At 39.9% G+C, this 21,503-nt stretch overlaps 1 non-coding gene across 1 annotated transcript; it reads left to right on the top strand.

The window, feature by feature from the left end:
• The first annotated feature begins 1,540 nt into the window (after window positions 1–1,540).
• On the top strand, window positions 1,541–1,648 carry LOC148566849 (small nucleolar RNA R71). Its single transcript, XR_015881687.1, has one exon. It is a non-coding gene; the product is annotated as a small nucleolar RNA R71 (small nucleolar RNA).
• The last annotated feature ends 19,855 nt before the right edge of the window (window positions 1,649–21,503 follow it).

The raw sequence follows: 21,503 nt of genomic DNA, 5'->3' as shown, positions 1-21,503 counted from the left end.
GCAGTGAGAGAAGCTTTTCATGCTTTCTCTCCATGGTTACAGAAGGAGATCCTTGAGTTTTAAACACAAGGCTGTCCTCATTCAGTTGAAGGACCAACTCTCCTCTGTCCACATCAATCACAGCTTTTGCTGTGGCTAGGAAGGGTCTTCCAAGGATGATGGATTCCTTCCCAATGTCTAGGATTATGAAATCAGCAGGGATGTAAAGGCCTTCAACCTTTACTAACACGTCCTCTACTAGTCCATAAGCCTGTTTCATGGATTTCTTTGCCATCTCTAATGAGAACTTGGCATCCTGTACCTGAAAGATTCCTAGTTTCTCTATTACAGAGAGTGACATTAAGTTTATTCTTGACCCCAGGTCACACAGAGCCTTCTCAAAGGTCATGGTGCCTATGTTACAGGGAATTAGGAATTTACCAGGATCCTGTTTCTTTTTAGGTAGAGTTTGCTGAACCAAGGCATTTAGTTACTTGATGAGCAATGGAGGTTCATCCTCCCAAGTCTCATTACCAAATAATTTGGCATTCAGCTTTATGATTGCTCCTAAATATTGAGTAACTTGCTCTTCAGCAATGTCTTCATCTTCTTCAGAAGATGAATAGTCATCAGAGCTCATGAATAGTAAAAGGAGGTTCAATGGAATCTCTATGGTCTCTAGATGAGCCTCAGATTCCTTTGGTTCCTCAAAGGGAAACTCCTTATTGGTCAGTGAACGTCCCAGGAGGTCTTCCTCACTAGGATTCACATCCTCTTCCTCCTCTTTGGGTTCGGCCACACCAAGGAAGGTAATGGCCTTGCACTCTCTTTTTGAATTCTCTTCTGTATTGCTTGGGAGAGTACTAGGAGGGATTTCAGTGACTCTTTTACTCAGTTGGCCCACTTGTGCCTCCAAATTTCTAATGGAGGACCTTGTTTCATTCATGAAACTTAAAGTGGCCTTAGATAGATCAGAGACTATATTTGCTAAGCTAGATGGATTCTGCTCAGAATTCTCTGTCTGTTGCTGAGTGGATGATGGAAAAGGCTTGCTATTGCTAAACCTGTTTCTTCTACCATTATTAAAGCCTTGTTGAGGCTTTTGTTGATCCTTCCATGAGAAATTTGGATGATTTCTCCATGAGGGATTATAGGTGTTTCCATAGGGTTCTCCTATGTAATTCACCTCTACTATTGCAGGATTCTCAGGATCATAAGCTTCTTCTTCAGAAGATGCCTCTTTAGTACTGTTGGATGTAGCTTGCAATCCATTCAGACTCTGAGAAATCATATTAACTTGTTGAGTCAATATTTTGTTCTGAGCCAATATGGCATTCAGAGCATCAATTTCAAGAACTCCCTTCCTCTGAGGTGTCCCATTACTCACAGGATTCCTTTCAGAAGTGTACATAAACTGGTTATTTACAACCATGTCAATGAGTTCCTGAGCTTCTGCAGGCGTTTTCTTTAGGTGAATGGATCCACCTACAGAATGGTCCAATGACATCTTAGATAATTCAGACAGACCATCACAGAATATATCCAGGATGGTCCATTCTGAAAGCATGTCAGAAGGACACTTTTTGGTCAGTTGCTTATATCTCTCCCAAGCTTCATAGAGGGATTCACCTTCTTTCTGTTTGAAGGTTTGAACATCCACTCTAAGCTTGCTAAGCTTTTGAGGAGGAAAGAACTTGGCTAAGAAAGTCGTGACCAGCTTATCCCAAGAGTTCAGGCTATCTTTAGGTTGAGAGTCCAACCATATTCTAGCTTTGTCTCTTACAGCAAACGGGAAAAGCATAAGCCTTTAGACCTCGGGATCAACCCCATTGGTCTTAACAATATCACAGATCTGCAAGAATTCAGTTAAGAACTGAAAAGGATCTTCTGATGGAAGTCCATGAAACTTGCAATTCTGTTGCATCAGAGAAACTAATTGAGGCTTTAGCTCAAAATTGTTTGTTCCAATGGCAGGGATTGAGATGCTTCTTCCATGTAAGTTGGAATTTGGTGCAGTAAAGTCACCAAGCATCTTCCTTGCATTGTTATTATTTTTGGCCATGTCTCCTTCTTTTTCGAAAATTTCTGTTAGATTTTCTCCAGAGAGTTGTGCTTTAGCTTCCCTTAGCTTCCTCTTCAGAGTCCTTTCAGGTTCAGGATCAGCTTCAACAAGAATGTTCTTATCCTTGTTCCTGCTCATGTGAAAAAGAAGAGAACACAAAAGAAAATATGGAATCCTCTATGTCACAGTATAGAGATTCCTTAGGTAAGTATAAGAAAAGAAGAATAAAAGGAAGAGAAGAGAAGAACTCAAACGCAGGGAAGAAGATGGGGTTCGAATTATGCGTAGAAGAGAAGTGTTAGTAGATAAATAAATAATTAGTAGGAGATGAGAGATGGAAGAATTCGAAAACAAAAATAAAAATTAAAGTTAAAATTCAAAAATTTTAAGAAGAAAAATGAAATTAAGTTAAATTAAAATTTAAAACAATTAGTTAATGAAAAGAAATTTTGAAAAAGAGGTTAGTGATTTTCGAAAATTAGAGAGAGAAAATTAGTTAAGTAGTTTTGAAAAAGATAAGAATCAAACAAAAAAGATAAGATTAATTGAAAACAATTTGAAAATCAATTTTGAAAAGATAAGAAGTTAGAAAAGATTTTGAAATTGATTTTGAAAAAGATGTGATTGAAATTTATTTTGAAAAAGATTTGAAAAAGAAATTTAAAAAGATTTGATTTTGAAAATTAAAGTTGATTACTTGACTAACAAGAAACAAAAAGATATGATTTTAAAATTTAAAGATTGAACCTTTCTTACTAGGCAAGTAACAAACTTAAAAATTTTTTTGAATCAATCACATTAATTGTTAGCATTAATTTCGAAAATATGAAATAGAAATAGGAAAAAAGATTTTGAAACTAAAGTTTGAAAATTTCGAAATTATGAAAAAAAATGAAAAAGATTTGATTTTTTTTGAAAAAAATTTGAAAAAGATAGAAATTTTAAATTGAAAATTTGATTTGACTCATAAGAAACAACTAGATTTTAAAAATTTTTGAAAAAGTCAACTCAAATTTTCGAAAATTTATGATATAAAAAGGGAAAGATATTTTTTTTTTATTTTTGAATTTTTTTTATGATGAAAGAGAAAAACAATGGAAAGACTCAAAACATGAAAATTATGAATCAAAACACACAATGCATGCAAGAACACTTTGAATGTCAAGATGAACACCAAGAACACTTTGAAGATCAAGATGAACATCAAGAACTTATTTTTGAAAATTTTTAAGAAAAGAAACACATACAAGACACCAAACTTAGAAATTTTCAATATTTAGGCTCTAATAATTCTAAAATGCATATGAAAAATAAGAAAAGACACAAAACAAGAAAAATTAAAGATCAAACAAGAGGACTTATCAAGAACAACTTGAAGATCATGAAGAACACCATGCATGAAATTTTTGAAAAAAATTTTTAGAAAATTAAAAAGATGCAATTGACACCAATTTTAAAACTTGACTCTAGACTCAAACAAGAAACACAAAATATTTTTTTAGTTTTATGATTTTATTAATTTTTTTGGATTTTTTTCGAAAATTAATTAGAAAAAGAAAAATAAGGATTTCAAAATTTTTAATGAGAATTCAAGGAATCATGCAATGTTAGTCTAAAGCTCTGGTCCAGGAATTAGACATGGCTCACTAGCCAGCCAAGCTTTCAGTGAAAACTTCGGTCCAAAACACTAGACATGGCCAATGGCCAGCCAAGCTTCAGCATACATAGTTCAAGCATGTGAAGAGGAAGCCTCAGTCCAAAAGAATTTAGACATGGCTTTACAGCCAGCCAGGCTTCAACAGATCATGAAGAAACTCTAGAATTCATTCTTAAAAATTCTGAAGTCATAGAATAATTTATTTTTTTTGAAAAAATAATTTTTTTTTGAAATTTTTTTGAAAATTTTTGAAAATAAAAAGAGTAAATACAAAAACTTAAAATTAAAATAAAATTACCTAATCTGAGCAACAAGATGAACCGTCAGTTGTCCAAACTCGAACAATCCCCGGCAACGGCGCCAGAAACTTGGTGCATGAAATCGTGATTGTTCATTCCTTGGTAACGGCGCTAAAAACTTTGTACGCATGTTCATAATCTTAGTTCTTTGTCACAACTTCGCACAACTAACCAGCAAGTGCACTGGATCGTCCAAGTAATAAACCTTACGTGAGTAAGGGTCGATCCCACGGAGATTGTCGGCTTGAAGCAAGCTATGGTCATCTTGCAAATCTCAGTCAGGCGGATTCAAATGGTTATAGAGTTTTAATAATTAAAAGATAAATAAAACGTAAAATAAAGATAGAGATACTTATGTAATTCATTGGTGAGAATTTCAGATAAGCGTATAGAGATGCTTAGTTCCTTCTAAATCTCCGCTTTCCTACTGCTTTCATCCAATCCTTCATACTCCTTTCCATGGCAAGCTTGATGTTGGGCATCAACATTGTCAATGGTTACATCCCATCCTCTCAGTGAAAATGGTCCAAAATGCGCTGTCACCGCACGGCTAATCATCTGTCGGTTCTCGATCCTGCTGGAATAGGATTCAGTAATCCTTTTGCGTCTGTCACTACGCCCAGCACTCGCGAGTTTGAAGCTCGTCACAGCCATCCCTTCCCAGATCCTACTCGGAATACCACAGACAAGGTTTAGACTTTCCGGATCTCAAGAATGGCCGCCAATAATTCTAGCCTATACCACGAAGACTCTGATCGTGAATCAGGAGGCTAAGAGATACACATTCAAGCTTGTTTGCATGTAGAACGGAAGTGGTTGTCAGGCACGCATTCATAGATGAGAATGGTGATGAGCGTCACATAATCATCACATTCATCATATTCTTGTGTGCGAATGAATATCTTAGAGAAGAAATAGGCTTGAGTTGAATAGAAAAACAATAGTACTTTGCATTAATTCATGAGGAACAGCAGAGCTCCACACCTTAATCTATGGTGTGTAGAAACTCTACCGTTGAAAATACATAAGTGATGAAGGTCCAGGCATGGCCGAATGGCCAGCCTCCATAAAAGTCTAAGATAGCATAAAACTAATCAAAGATCTGATCCGAAGATGTAAATACAATAGTAAAAAGTCCTATTTATACTAAACTAGTTACCAGGGTTTACAGAAATAAGTAAATGATGCAGAAATCCACTTCTGGGGCCTACATGGTGTGTGCTTGGGCTGAGCATTGAAGCTTTCACGTGTAGAGGTCTTCCTTGGAGTTGAACGCCAGTTTGTAACTTGTTCTGGCGTTTTACTCTGCTTTGCAACCTATTTTTGGCGTTTAACTCCAGAATAGGGCAGAAAGCTGGCGTTGAATGCCAGTTTGAGTAATCTAAACTCGGGCAAAGCATGGACTATTATATATTGCTGGAAAGCCCTGGATGTCTACTTTCCAACACAATTGAGAGCGCGCCATTTGGACTCTTCTAGATCCAGAAAATCCACTTTGAGTGAAGAGAGGTCAGAATCCAACAGCATCTGCAGTCCTTCTTCAGCCTCTGAATCAGATTTTTGCTCAAGTCCCTCAATTTCAGCCAGAAATTACCTGAAATCACAAAAAAAATACACAAATTCATAGCAAAGTCTAGAAATGTGATTTTTAATTAAAAACTAATAAAAATATAATAAAAACTAACTAAATTATACTAAAAACTACTTAAAAACAATGCCAAAAAGTGTATAAATTATCCGCTCATGAGAGCCTTATTGTCCGACCTCTTTGGATTGCCTTTGTATTTTCATACTTGTGACTTGATTCTTTTGAGGTTGTGGATGTTTGGGTCCAACTTGTATGTCGACTTCCTCACTTCGGCCTGAAGTTGCTTTTAGTAATCCGTTTTGGACCTTTGTTAGGTCTCTTTATAACGTTTTGGTTTTTTGGACCGACCTCATCATGTCGGTATCTTCAAAGTTATTTCTGGTAATCCTCTTTTTGGACCTTTGTCAGGTCTCTTTTAGAGATTACTTTTTATAACTTGTTTGTGGGAGGCCGACTTCATTATGTCGGTCTCTTCTAAGTTATTTATAGTAATCCTCTTTTTGGACCTTTGTCAGGTCTCTTTTAGGGATTACTTTTTATAACTTGTTTGTGGGAGGCCGACTTCACCATGTCGGTCTCTTCTAAGTTATTTATAGTAATCCTCTTTTTGGACCTTTGTCAGGTCTCTTTTAGGGATTACTTTTTATAACTTGTTTGTGGGAGGCCGACTTCATCATGTCGGTCTCTTCTAAGTTATTTTTAGTAATCTTTTTTTTAGGGCTGGTCAGGCCTCTTTCCAGGGATTAACTTTTTATAACTTTGGTTATTGTGGTCGACTGGTCCGACTTCTTTATGTCGGCCTGTCTTTTAAGTTATTTTTAGTAACCCATTTTATTAAGACCCCGTCAGGTCCTTTCTATGGATTATTTTCGATAACTTCTTGCATTATTCCGTTTTTGTCGCTTTTTCATATTTGCCGATTTTGTCGAAGTTAGGTTTGATCCTTGTTTGGTTGACCTTTTGATGAATTTGGTTTTCATCTTTTTTGGTCTTATTGTGGTCAGACAGTGAATTTGATCTTCACTTTCTTCCGATCTAGTAGCTTTATAATCGGGCGATGAATTTTTTAGCGTTTAGACTAATGCGTCTTGAGGATTTGTAGAAAATCTAAAAAACTTTATTCAAAAGAAAATGCAGATATATACATATGGGAGTTTTATCCCTCTAAGTCGGGCAATTTGTAGATATTGGCTAGGCACCTCGTTAAAAAACCTTTTCAGGAAAAAGAGTGCACCTTATCCTAAGATCTTTATTACTTTTAACTATAGTACCTTCTTAGGTTGCAGGCGTACCATGACCTAGGAAGCTCTCGCCCTTCGAGTTTGGACAGTCTGTAGTAGCCCTTTCCAAGTACTTCTATGACTCGGTAGGGTCCTTTCCAGTTTGCTGCCAGCTTTCCTTCTCCAGGTGGAGTTGTTCCGATATCATTTCGGATCAGGATGAGGTCGTTCTTGGCAAAACCTCGTGGCACTACCTTTTGATTGTATTTTGAAGCCATTCGTCGTTTCAATGCCTCTTCCCTGATCCGAGCTTTTTCTCGGATTTTCGAAAGTAAGTCGAGTTCTTCCCTTTGAAGTTGGGAGTTGGCTTCTTCATTATAGTGAATCACTCTGGGTGACCCTTCTTCGACCTCCACTGGGATCATTGCCTCCGTTCCATAGGCTAGTCGGAAAGGTGATTCCTTTGTGGTGGAATGTGGCATTATTCGATATGCCCATAGGACTTGTGGGAGCTCGTCAGCCCAAGCTCCCTTTGCCTCCTGTAATCTCCGTTTTAGCCCAGCCAATATGACTTTGTTGGCAGCTTTGGCTTGTCCATTGGCCTGGGGATGTTCTACGAAAGTGAATTGGTGTTTTATGTTCAGATCGGCCACCAAATTTCTGAAGCCTGCATCTGTGAATTGGGTGCCATTGTCTGTGGTGATGGAGTATGGAACCCCAAATCTTGTGACAATGTTTCTATATAGGAATTTTTGACTTCTTTGAGCAGTGGCGTTAGCTAAGGGTTCTGCCTCGATCCACTTTGTGAAATAGTCTACCCCTACTATGAGGAATTTGACTTGTCTTGATCCCTGGGGAAAGGTCCGAGAAGGTCGAGTCCCCATTTTGCGAATGGCCAAGGTGAGGTTATGCTGATGAGTTCCTCTGGCGGAGCGATATGAAAGTTGGCATGTTCCTGACATGGTGGACATGTCTTTACGAACTCTGTGGCTTCCTTTTATAGAGTTGGCCAATAAAATCCTGCCCGGAGTACTTTTTTGGTGAGTGCTTGTACTCCGAGATGATTGTCACAGATGCCACTGTGTACTTCTTCTAAAACTTTCTTTGTGTTGGAAGTCGGCACACATTTTAACAATGGTATTGAGATCCCTCTTTTGTATAGGGTATTGTTTATGATAGTGTAGTATTGTGCCTCCCGTTTTAACCTCTTTGCCTCCTTTTCATCTGTGGAGAGTGTTTCTGCTTTGAGGTAGTTAATTATGGGAGTCATCCATCCTTGATCCTGACCTGTTATGGCTAGGACTTTTTCTTCTTCCGAGATTGACGGGTTCTGCAGCATTTCTTGGATGAGGCTTCTATTGTTGCCCCCTGGTTTAGTGCTGGCTAGTTTTGATAATGCGTCATCTCAGACATTCTGTTCTCGGGGTATGTGGTGGACCTCATATTCCCAAAGTTGTCTGAGCTGTTCCCTGGTTTTGTCCAGGTACTTTTTCATGGTGGGATCTTTGGCTTGGTAGCTCCCTGCTATTTGTGAAGTGACTACTTGTGAGTCGCTGAAGATGATAAGCTTTTGAGCTCCAACCTCCCTAGCCAGCTTCAAACTAGCTAGTAGCGCCTCATATTCAGCTTGGTTATTTGAGGCAGGGAACCCGAATTTGAGAGAAAGTTCGATTTGGGTTCCCTGGTCGCTTTCAATTATTGCACTTGCGCCGCTTCCAGTTTTGTTTGAGGAACCGTCTACATAGAGATTCCATTCTATAGGATTTCTGGGGTGTCTGTAAATTCTGCAATGAAGTCGGCCAGATATTACGATTTGATTGCTGTCTGAGCTTCATATTGAAGGTCGAATTCGGACAACTCGACTGCCCATTGCAAGATTCTGTCTGCTAAGTCTATTTTCTGCAAAATTCCTTTTATGGGTTGGTTGGTCCGAACCCTGATGGTGTGAGCTTGGAAATATGGACGAAGTCGTCGAGATGTTAGTATGAGAGCATAGGCGAATTTCTCTATTTTTTGGTAGTTCAGCTCGGATCCTTGTAATGCTTTGCTGATGAAGTATACGGGTTGTTGCCCACTGTCGTCTTCTCGGACTAGTGCTGAGGCTACTGCCCGACTTCCTACTGCGAGGTATAATATAAGTGGTTCTCCTTCCCGTGGCCAAGTTAGGATAGGTGGCTGTCCCAGGATTCTTTTGAAATCTTGGAAGGCCTGCTCACACTCCATTGTGCATTCAAACCTCTTCCCCTTTCTTGGAATGGCGTAGAAGGGGAGAGATCTTATTGCCGGTCCAGCTAAAAATCTGGACAAGGCTGCCAACCTTCCATTGAATTGTTGTACTTTTTTGACACAAGTCGGGCTCTTCATGTCGAGTATAGCTCGGCATTTATCCGGATTTGTCTCGATTCCTCTTTGTGTGAGCATAAAACCCAAGAATTTGCCAGCTTCTACTGCGAAGGTGCATTTTGCGGGATTAAGTCGCATGCCATGCCTTCTTATAGTGTCGAATACTTGGGTGAGGTCAGATAGTAACATCTTTTCACTTTATTTCTTTATTAACATGTCGTCCACATAGACTTCCATGATTTTTCCGATGTGAATCATAAAGACCTTATTCATTAATCTCTGATAAGTAGCTCCCGCATTTTTAAGTCCAAAAGGCATGACAATGTAGCAGTAGTTTGCTTTTGGGGTTAAGAATGAAGTTTTTTCTTGGTCGGGTGGATACATCGGGATTTGATAGTATCTCGAATATGCGTCCATAAACGAGAGGTATTTATATCCGGAGGAGGAATCCACCAGAGCGTCGATACTTGGGAGTGGATAAGGATCTTTTGGTTAGGCTTTGTTGAGATCAGTGTAGTCGGTGCACATCCGCCACTTCCCATTTGATTTTTTCACCAAGACGACGTTAGCTAGCCATAGTGGGTACTTGACTTCTCTTATGAATCCTGCCTCCAGTAGAGCTTGTACTGGCTCTTCCACAGCTTGGGATCATTCTGGTCCGAGTTTTCTACGTCTCTGTTGTACTGGCCGAGATCCTGGGTAGACTACTAGCTTGTGGCACATTAACTTGGGGTCTATGCCTGGCATGTCTGCAGCCTTCCATGCAAAGAGTTCAACATTATCTCGTAAGAACTATACGAGTGATTCTTTTATGTCTCCTTTTAGAATTGTACCGATATTAGTTGTTTTGTTCGGGGTATCTCCGATCTAGACTTTTTCTACTTCACCTTCGGGCTGTGGGCGGAGTTCTTCTCGCCTCTGAACTCCATCGAGTTCAATTGTGTGGAATTCTTCTCCTCTGTCTCTGAGGTTTAGACTTTCATTGTAATAGTGGCGCGCCGTCTTCTGGTTTTATTGTAGCAATCCCTTCTGCGGTTGGGAACTTCATGTATAGATGTGGAGTCGAGACTACTGCGCTTAGCTAATTCAATGTTGTCCGACCTATTAAGGCATTGTAGGCTGAACTCACGTTGACCACGATGTAGTCTATCTTGAGTGTTCTTGATTAATTTCCTTTTCCAAAGGTCGTGTGTAGTGAGATGTATCCAAGTGGTTGAACTGGGGTGTTTCCCAGTCCGAACAGGCTGTTCGGATATGCTCTGAGTTCTTTTTTTTAGGCCGAGTTTGTCGAAGGCAGTTTTGAACAAGATGTTGGCGGAGCTTCCTTGGTCTATCAATGTGCGGTGGAGATTTGCGTTTGCCAATATAATAGTGATGACCATAGGATCGTCGTGTCCTGAGATGATGCCGGATGCGTCCTCTTTGGTAAAAGTAATTGTGGGGATGTCGGATGTTTTCTCTCTTCCCTCGACATGGTATACTTCTTTAAGATATCTTTTGCGAGATGATTTGGAGATCCCTCCTCCCACAAATCCTCCGTTTATCATGTGGACATGTCTCTCGGGCCGTACAGGGTGGTTGATCAGCCCGTCCGACATCTTCATTCCTTCTTCTTTTTCTGGCATCGTCTGCTTAGCTCGCCAAATACCGATCTAAGTTTCCTTCTCTTACCAGTTTTTTATGATATTTTTTAGGTCGAAACATTCGTTGGTGGAATGTCTATAGATTCGATGATATTTACAATATTCAGCCCGATTTCCTCCTCCTTTTTTGCTTTTGAGTGGTCGAGCTGGAGGTATCTTTTTAGTATGGCATACTTCTCTGTAGACATCCACAAGGGATACCCGAAGAGAGGTATAATTGTGGTATTTTTTGATCTTTTTCCCATGTTGATCTTCTTTTTTCTTGGATTCTTTGTCCTTATCTCGGTAGGAGTAGGAGAACCCGGATTTTGAGGTTTCTCCTAGTCGAGAGTTTTCCTCCATGTCGATATACTTCTCTGCTCGTTCTTGTACCTCATTTAGAGATGTGGGATGCTTTTTTGATATGGAGTGGCTAAAAGGCCCTTCTCGTAAGCTATTGATGAGGCCCATGATGGCCGCTTCTGTGGGCAGATTTTGTATGTCTAAACATGCCTTGTTGAATCTTTCCATGTAGCTGCGGAGACTTTCCCGATCTCCTTATTTGATTCTTAACAGACTTGGGGCATGCTTGGATTTGTCTTTCTAGATAGAGAATCTGGCCAGAAACTTTTTGGCTAGGTCGTCGAAGCTTGAGATGGACCTGGGGGGTAGATTGTCGAACCACTTAATCGCCATTTTTGTTAAGGTAGTCGGGAAGACTTTGCAGCGGATTGCGTCTGAGGCGTCAGTGAGGTACATTTGACTCCTGAAATTACTGAGGTGATGGCTGGAATCTGTGGTGCCATCATATAAATTCATATCCAGGAGTTTGAAGTCTTTTGGAATTTTGGTCTTCATGATCTCCTTGGTGAATGGATCTTGGTCCTTGCGGGAGCTATCCTCGTGAGTGGATCGAGTAGCTTTGGCTTTGAGATTGGCTATGAGTTTTAGGAGTTTGTCCTCCAATTCCCGGCGTCGCCTTATCTCCCTTTGTAGGTCTTTCCCAGCTTCTCGCTGATATTGGGCTTCTTTCTCAAGTTGTTTTAAACGATCTTGAAGCGTCTCAAGGGCTCTCGGGTTTAGTGAATTCTTGTCTCCATTAGGTTGCGGGATATCTTTTGGTGTAGTGTCCGCATTTTTGTGTGGCGTTCTATCTTCTAGATCCGAGTCGTGGTCGTTGTCATGGTCGTCCGCCATGGTGGTGGGATGACATCCAGATTCCCCGGCAACGGCGCCAATGTTCTGAGGGTTACCTGAAACTGTAGGTCGATCTCGGATGAGATCTTCTGCACTGATCGGCGATGACGTATCCGGCGTGTGGGTGATGGCCGGAGCAGTCGCGTGCAACTTGTTGGACTGGCAAGGCTGCTGATCCTTTTCCACCGGAGGGTGGTGGTACCTGCAAGGGACTCTGATGCTGAAGTTAGCAAGGGTATTAAGCAGGTTTTTAGTAGAATCAGAGTATGAGTTATACCTGGGTGCTCCAATGTATTTATAATGGTGTAGAGTGACCTTCTTAGATAAGATAAGTTAGTTATCTTTATCTTATCTTATCTTATCTTTGAGTGAGGTCATCTTATCTTTAAGGGAACCGCCCTTATCTCTATAGGCTTAGGCTGCCTTTGGATTTGGGTCGTGTTCCTCCATTTGGGCCCTTTCTGGGCTTTCCTGGTGATTTGGCCAAGCTCTTTGAGAAGAGGTCGGATTGTTCTGACCTGAAGAGGTCGGTCATCTTTTTAGTAGAACATCCCGAGTCGGATAGCTCGACCCAGGGTATGAACAAAAGGGTTTGCTTCCATGTTCCGACCCAGGGGGAGCGTCCATTTTTTTATGCATACGACTTCTTTTTTAGCCAGATGAACATCACCCTTCCCTTCACTTCTTTTGAGACTGACCTGTTATGGTCGTGTAATGTGGCCCCATCTCAGCTTCATCCGAATTCTTGGGGTTTTATCAAGATTTTTCAGCTGGTTTGTCAAGAATTTGATGTTACACCTTCTCAAACTCTCTTTCTGTACCTTTTTGTGTTGACCAAGCCTGGGACTACAAAAAAGAAGGCTTCTTGGATTTCTTTTAGGTCTGCCTAGGGACACAAAATTTTTTTCATGTATGATGAGTCTTTCAGGGATTTTAAGAATTACTTCTTTAAGATCCGAGCTGTTGAAGGAGCTCGTTCTTTCTTTTTGGATGAGAATAGCGAGCCCCGCTTTCCCTTAGAATGGTAGAAGAATGTAGTGGTATCTAGGTATACTTGGGAGATGTTGGATGAGACCGAGCAGGATTTCGTAAATGTCTTGGAGGATATTTGGGGGGAACCTCCCCATCTTGATATCAAGAAATTTTTGGGGAATCCATCCCTTGTTCGAACTGTGATGGGTATTCATTATATTTTGCTCTATTTTTACTTTGCTTCTTTCTTTTCCCAATTTGTAACCCGCTTCTATGGTTTCTTTTGTTTTTCAGAGATGGTCAAGAATAACGACTCTATGAAGGCCTTTAAATAGGCAAGGAAGGCTACCGCGGCCCAAAACATATCGGCCAAGTTGGTTGGGGAAGGATCTTCCTGGGTTCTTGCTAAACAGTCTGTGCTGAGCTCTCCTGGACCGAGGAGGATGATCCCCACCCCTCGGGTCCACGTTATTGATCCTCCCTAGGCTTCTGCTGCTATCTCTTCTCCTATGGTTGTTCCTCCTTCAAAAAGACCTCGGACCGTTGAGACCTTCAATCTGGATGCCCCTGATTTTGACGCTATTGGGTTTGTCGACCAGCAGATTGGTCCCTATGGTGCCCTTCCTATAGATGATGTTTCTCTTCTTCGTCATTTGGATTTCATAACTCGGAGTAGCATCAAGATGGCACATATGGGGGCAGCTCTGTACCGAACTGCCCAAGATCTTCTTATTCATGCGACGAAGGCCTTTATGGAGGAGGCCAAATCAGAGTTTGACCGGATTAAGGGTTTGAAGGAAGAGCTCGAGGTGAAGGTGACCAGGTTGGAGAAGGAATTGGAAGGAGAGAAGACTCGGGCTATTGCTTTGGCGGCTTCTGCCAAGTTGTCTGAAGACATGGCGCTGAAGCACAAGGAGAGTTATGTCACGACTTACAGGGAGATGATGGGTCTTAAGGAGGATTTGGAGTCTGCCCGAGCTAATTACGCCGAGCTCCAGGGTCACCACTAAGAAAAGGATGGAGCAAACTAGATAGCATACACAAGAACCTGTGTAGCCGCCTCAGTATGAGATCCCTGAGATGCCTCAAGGGATGTACTCTCCTCCCCAAAGCTATTGGGATCAATGGCAAACTTCTCTTGGAGAATTGAGTACTAACATGGAGCAATTGAGGATGGAGCATCTAGGGCATGCTACCACCCTCAATGAAATAAGAGATGATCAAAGAGCCATAAGGGAAGACCAAAGGTCTCTGAGGGAAGAAGAACAAAGACAATGGGATGACATAGAAGAGATCAAGCAACACATTGGATCCTCAAGGAGGAGCACTAGACGCCACCATTAAAGGTGGACTTGTTCTCTTTTACTTTCTTCCCTTTTCTGTTTTTCTGTTATGTTTTGTCTGTTCTATTGTTCTAGTTGCATGATCATTTGTATTGATGTCTTAAAGTTGTAAAATGTTCTATATATCTCTCACCATACTTAAAAGAAAATTTTTATTTGAAAAGAATTGAGAGATGCATGAATTTCAAGTTTAAAATAAGAGTAGTTCAATTATTTTGATGTGGTGACATTGCTTTTGTTTTTTGAATGTATGATTAAACAATACATATTTGAAGTTGAAATTTTAGAATGTTGGCTCTTGAAAGAATAAGGAAAAAGGAAAAGTATTATTGGTAATTTGAAAAATCAATAAAATTGATTCTTGAAGCAAGAAAAAGCAGCAAAAAGAAAAAGAAAAAGCATGTTGCAAAAAAAAAATATATGCATGCAAAAAAGAAAGAAAAAATGGCAAAAAAAGAAAAAAAAAGCAGAAAAATCCATTACTTCCCAAAAATGCAGGAAAAGGAGGGCAGATTGAAAAAGCCAGTAACCCTTTAAACCAAAAGGCAAGGGTAAAAGGACCCAAGGCTTTGAGCATTAATGGATAGGAGGGCCCAAAGGAATAAAATCCTGGCCTAAGCGGCTAAACCAAGCTGTCCCTAACCATGTGCTTGTGGCGTGAAGGTGTCAATTGAAAAGCTTGAGACTGAGCGGTTAAAGTTGTGGTCCAAAGCAAAAAGAGTGTGCTTAAGAACTCTGGACACCTCTATCTGGGGACTCTAGCAAAGCTGAGTCACGATCTGAAAAGGTTCACCCAATTAAAGTGTCTGTGGCATTGTTGTATCTGGTGGTAATACTGGAAAACAAGGTGCTTAGGGTCACGACCAAGACTCTGAAAGCTGTGTTCAAGAAAAAAAAAAGAACTAAACTAGGAGAGTCAATAATATCATCTGGATTCTAAGTTCCTAAAGATGCCAACCATTCTAAGTTTCAATGGATAGTGAGATACCAAAACTATTCAGAAGCAAAAAGCTACTAAGTTCCGCTCATCTGATTGTAACTAAGCTTCATTTGAAACTTAGAGATTTATTGTATCTTAATTTTCTTTTTATCCTACTGTGTTTTTAGTTGCTTGGGGACAAGCAACGGTTTAAGTTTGGTGTTGTGATGAGCGGATATTTTATATGCTTTTTGGCATCATTTTCATATAGTTTTTAGTATGTTTTATTTAGTTTTTATTTAGTTTTGATAGGTTTTATTGTTAAATTCACATTTTTGGATTCTACTATGAGTTTTTGTGTTTTTGTACAATTTCAGGTATTTTCTGGCTGAAATTGAGGAGCTGGAGTAGAAGTCTGATTCAGAGACAGAAAAAGCACTGCAGATGCTGTCCGGATCTGACCTCGTTGCCTTCGGAAGAGCATTTCTAGAGCTACAGAAGTCCAAATGGCGCGCTCTCAACGGATATGAAAATCTGACTTCCAGATCTTTCCAGCAATTTATAATAGTTTATACTTTGCTTTGGATTAAAAGGCCCAAAACTGGCATCCAACGCCATTGCTCTCAAAGTATTACTGTTTCTTCTTCGAATGGCCACGGGCAATGGCGTTGGATGCCAGTTTTGGGCCTTTTAATCCAAAGCAAAGTATGAACTATTATAAATTGCTGGAAAGATCTGGAAGTCAGATTTTCATATCCGTTGAGAGCGTGCCATTTGGACTTCTGTAGCTCTAGAAATGCTCTTTCGAAGGCAATGAGGTCAGATCCGGACAGCATCTGCAGTGCTTTTCCTGTCTCTGAACCAGACTTCTGCTCCAGCTCCACAATTTCAGCCAGAAAATACCTGAAATTGTACAAAAATATAAAAACTCATAGTAGAATCCAAAAATGTGAATTTAACACTAAAACCTATCAAAACTAAATAAAAACTAAATAAAACATACTAAAAACTATATGAAAATAATGCCAAAAAGCGTATAAAATATCCGCTCATCACAACACCAAACTTAAACCGTTGCTTGTCCCCAAGCAAATAAAAACACAGTAGGAAAAAAAGAAAATTAAGATACAATAAATCTCTAAGTTTCAAATGAAGCTTAGTTACAATCAGATGAGCGGGACTTAGTAGCTTTTTGCTTCTGAATAGTTTTGGGATCTCACTATCCATTGAAACATAGAATGGTTGGCATCTTTAGGAACTTAGAATCTAGATTATATTATTGACTCTCCTAGTTTAGTTCTTTTTTATTCTTGAACACAGCTTTCAGAGTCTTGGCCGTGACCCTAAGCACCTTGTTTCCCAGTATTACCACCAGATACAACAATGCCACAGACACTTTAATTGGGTGAACCTTTTTAGATCGTGACTCAGCTTTGCTAGAGTCCCCAATTAGAGGTGTCCAGGATTCTTAAGCACACTCTTTTTGCTTTGGATCTCGACTTTAACCGCTCAGTCTCAAGCTTTTCACTTGACACCTTCACGCCACAAGCACATGGTTAGGGACAGCTTGGGTTAGCCGCTTAGGCCAGGATTTTATTCCTTTAGGCCCTCCTATCCACTGATGCTCAAAGTCTTGGATCCTTTTTACCCTTGCCTTTTGGTTTAAAGGGTTATTGGCTTTTTGCTCTTGCCTTTTGGTTTTAAGAGCTTTTGGTTTTTTCTTCTTTTTCTTTCTCTCTTTTTTTTTTTCTCTTTTTTTTTTCCGCAAGCTTTGTTTTCACTGCTTTTTCTTGCTTCAAGAATCAATTTTATGATTTTTCAGATTATCAATAACATTTCTCCTTTTTCCTTATTCTTTCAAGAGCCAACATATTTAACATTCATAAACAACAAATTCAAAAATATGCACTGTTCAAGCATTCATTCAGAAAAACAAAAAGTATTGCCACCACATCAAAATGATTAAGCTAATTTCAAAGATGAATTCAAAATCCATGTACTTCTTGTTCTTTTGTTTTTAGAACATTTTTCATTTAAGAAAGGTGATGGATTCATAGGACATTCATAGCCTTAAGGCATAGACACTAGACACTAATGATCATGTAATAAGACACAAACATAAACATAAAGCATAGAGAATGAAAACAGAAAAAATAAATGGACAAGGAGATTAAGGAACGGGTCCACCTTAGTGAGGGTGGCGCCTTCTTCCTCTTGAAGAACCAATGGTGTTCTTGAGCTCCTCTATGTCTCTTCCTTGCCTTTGTTGCTACTCCCTCATAGCTCTTTGATCTTCTCTAATTTCATGGTGAATGATGGAGTGCTCTTGGTGCTCCATCCTTAGTTGTCCCATGTTAGAACTTAATTCTCCTAGGGAGGTGTTAATTTGCTCCCGATAGTTTTCTGGAGGAAAGTGCATCCCTTGAGGCATCTCAGGGGTTTTATGATGAGGAATTTCCTCATGCTCTTGTTGAGGTCCATGAGTGGGCTCTCTTGTTTGCTCCATCCTTTTCTTAGTGATGGGCTTGTCCTCATCAATGAAGATATCTCCATCTATGTCAATTCCAGCCGAATTGCAGAGGTGGCAAATGAGGTGAGGAAAGGCTAACCTTGCCAAAGTGGATGACTTGTCAGCCACTGATAAACCACTATTTTATAGTTTATCTTGTGCTCAATTGAGTGGTTTTTATCAACTCTTTACCCATTTATTCATATTATTTGCATGAGTTTACATTTTCCTTCTTGATTTTGTGCTATGATTGAAAACATGTTTCTTTGGTCTTAATTTAGCTAATTTTAATCATCTCTTATTACCATTTGATGCCGTGATATGTGTGTTAAGTGTTTTCAGATATTACAGGGCATGAATGACTCAGAGAATGGAAAGGAAGCATGCAAAAGTGGAAGGAATACAAGAAGTTGAAGAAATTGCTAAGCTGTCCAACCTGACCTCTTTGCACTAAAACAGTCATAACTTGAGCTACAAGGGTCCAAATGAGATGGTTCCAGTTGCGTTGGAAAGCTGACGTCCGGGGCTTCACAACGATATATAATTTTTCATAGCTGCGCCGAAGCCAGGTGACGTGAACACGTGGATTACGCGGATGCGTGACCTGGCAAAAACGCAGTCTACGCTAACGCGTGGACGACGCTTCCGCGTCACTTTCCCGCGACCTATACGTACCAGAAAACACTGAGGGCAATTTCTGGGCTGTTTCTGACCCAGTTTTTGGCCTAGAAAGCACATATTAGAGGCTATAAAGTGGGGGAATCTATTCATTCAACAGGAGGCCTTCGATTATTCACTTTTGATAGTTTAGATGTAGTTTTTAGAAGGAGAGGTTTTCTCCTCTCCTTAGGTTTTAGGATTAGGATTTCTTATTATTTCAATTCCCTATCAGGTTCAATATTCCTTTTATTTTATATTTCAATTTTGCTTTCAGATATTTTAATGCTATCATTTAATTACTTATGTTGCCAGATTGATTTATGAACTTTTATTGTTTAGATTGATTTTCTCTTATTAATGCAATTGAGGTATTTCAGTTTATAATTCTTATTTAGCTTTTCATATCCTTGGCTTCAATTGATTAACTAGAAACCCTTGAGTTATTGAACTTATCGTGATTGATGGTTATGTCTGCTAATTGACTTGAATTCCACTAACTCTAGTCTTTCCTTAGGAGTTGGCTAGAACTTGGGAAATATAAAAAATTAGTTAACTTGACTTTCCTTGATTTAGTAAAGGTTAACTAAGTAGAATTGACTCTAAATCTCATAGGAGTAACTAGGATAGAACTTCCGAGTTTTCATACTTTGCCAAGAGTTTATTTATAGTTATTTATTTATTTTATTTGTCATTTAAATTATTTGTTCTTTACTTTCAAAACCCCTGATTTATAAACTCATAACCAATAATAAGAACATACCTCCCTGCAGTTCCTTGAGAAGACGACCCGAGGTTTAAATACTTCGGTTATCAATTTATTTAGGGGTTTGTTACTTGTGACAACCAAAACGTTTGCATGAAGGGATTTCTGTTGGTTTAGAAACTGTATCTACAACGCGACTATTTTTATAAAATTCTTTACTAGCAAAAATCCTAACGTCAAAATGGCACCGTTGCCGGGGAACTGCAAACGTGTGCCTTATTATTGGTTATTGTAAATATTTTTCTTTTTCTTTTATTTGTTTATTTGTTTTTGTTTTCTCCTTTTAGTTCCATTAGCTACCATGAATTCTCACCCCTCTCGCTTTGAGTTTGGTTCTAACTTTGTTGAAGGGAATAGAAGTTATAGCAGGAATATGCATCAAGGTCTAAGCAATCAAAGATGGATGGAGCCAAGAGGATCTGATCAACCCTTTAGGCGACAAAACCCTCCAAGATATCATGGGCAAGGACCGCTCTACAATGCATTCCAAGCTGACAGACGTGGTGGACCCCATTGTAATCACCAACAAGCCCCACCCTGTGCCTATAGACCATCCTCTCAACATAACTTCGAACTACTACACTCACAAGTTCCTTTTCACCACTCACCACCGTATGATCCTTATTTACCCCAATTCCAATCTAATTACTCCCAAACACCACCACTTCCCAATGTACCATGTCTATATCCATCACCTCGAGAATCACAGGCTCGCCTCAAGGAAATAGTAGATCAACTTCATACAACCCTTCATCAGCTGGAGGAAGCAATACAGTAATTATCTTCCAGGCGTTTAGACACTCAAGGAACTCCAATAGCTTTATGTGGAGAATCTAATGACAAACGCAGCATGAAGGAGACACTACAAATCCCAGTGGGCAGTAATGAGCATAACTTTGTTCTAGAACAATTAGAGGAAGCTCAAATTATCCAAGAAGAAGATGTACTGGTTGAAGATCTAGGAGATGCTGAACCTCCATGGGAATCCAGAGTTGTGAAAAATTCCGTCAAGGATGTTACAATTGATGCTAAGGAGGATAGTGCACAACCACCAAAGCAGGTATTTTGTGAAGAACTAGACGGAATAACCTAAGACACAAGTTTCCTTGATGATGATAGTCACAAGTCAAGTTCTCCTAGTAATGAACTTGCATCCGCAAGCGAATTCTCCGAGATGGAAGAATCTTCCCCAAGTGAATACGAAGATGATGCGGAGGAAGATTTCTCTCAACCTCCAGCTTATGACTTGAGTGATGAGGAAGACATAGAAGATTTTGATCAGGACACAGTTGCAGTTGAAGCATTTTGCAAAGAAGTGGAGGAATCCACAGAAGAATACATGGGAGTAGAACTTACAGAACCACTGGAAACACCTATCCCAAGGCCATTACCACCTAATACAAGCTTCAAGTGGGTACAATCCTTAACCTTTATCTTTACTTTTCCACTTGAATATGGTTTGCTTGAAATAGATGGCCAGCTTAGAGCTCTTTGCGGCTTTAAGAGTAAGAGGGAAATGGCTCGTACTCAGAGCTGGTGTACAAGATTCAATAAAGTTCCACGCTTCAATTCAAAGTGCAAGGATTGGTGTCAAGTTCAATTGAATGGGTCACGGAAGACATTTGGTCATCTTGGTGAGAATACAATTTCTAAACCGTCCGGATGGAAAAATATAGATCAAGCCAAAGGCGGATTTAAAAGCAAAGTTTGGGATCCTGGAATCTATTCTGACATTCATCACCCCGGGAGCCTGAGAACCTGTTTGAAGCTGCTCAAAAGCTTCACATGCCTAGTTTGGGACCCCGGAGGCTACTGGCATTCCAAATATTGGTGGAGATTTCTAGATGAATTTAAGCATAAGCCACCATAACAAGAAGCTCATCCAATGTCCAACTTAAGGACTTTAACTAAAAGTGCTAGGTGGGAGACAACCCACCATGGTATGATCGTCCCTTTTTCAATTTTAATTTTAGTCTATTTTGTTTGTTTTTGAGTTTTGATTGAACCTGGAATCATGCATAATATTCATATTAGCATTGCATTCTGCATTTTGAATATTAAAAAAAAAATATTGCACGCGACGCGACAGCGTCGCCGACGCGTCCGCGTCACCAATGCGTTGGGAAGAAAATAAGATTGAACAGAGAGTCACGCGAAAGTATGGCTGGAGGCGTGCCTTTGGCACAATTTGACCCACGCAACCACGTCGCTGACGCGTCCGCGTCATGTGGGAAAAATGCCTCCCACGCGTCTGCGTCACCCACGCGAACGCGTGGCCCTGTGAAATCGACGTAAATGGGTGTATGGCAGTAAGTTATGATGGAGCTGGGCTGGACTCGTGCTAGAAGCACTTTCCCTCCCATGCGAACG

The sequence above is a fragment of the Arachis ipaensis genome, chromosome B4, assembly GCF_059453495.1.
Source record: "Arachis ipaensis isolate K30076 ecotype BB chromosome B4, ASM5945349v1, whole genome shotgun sequence".
Taxonomy (NCBI): Eukaryota; Viridiplantae; Streptophyta; class Magnoliopsida; order Fabales; family Fabaceae; genus Arachis; species Arachis ipaensis.
Note: the sequence above shows the minus strand (reverse complement) of the source record. Positions and strands in the feature narration are given on the sequence as shown.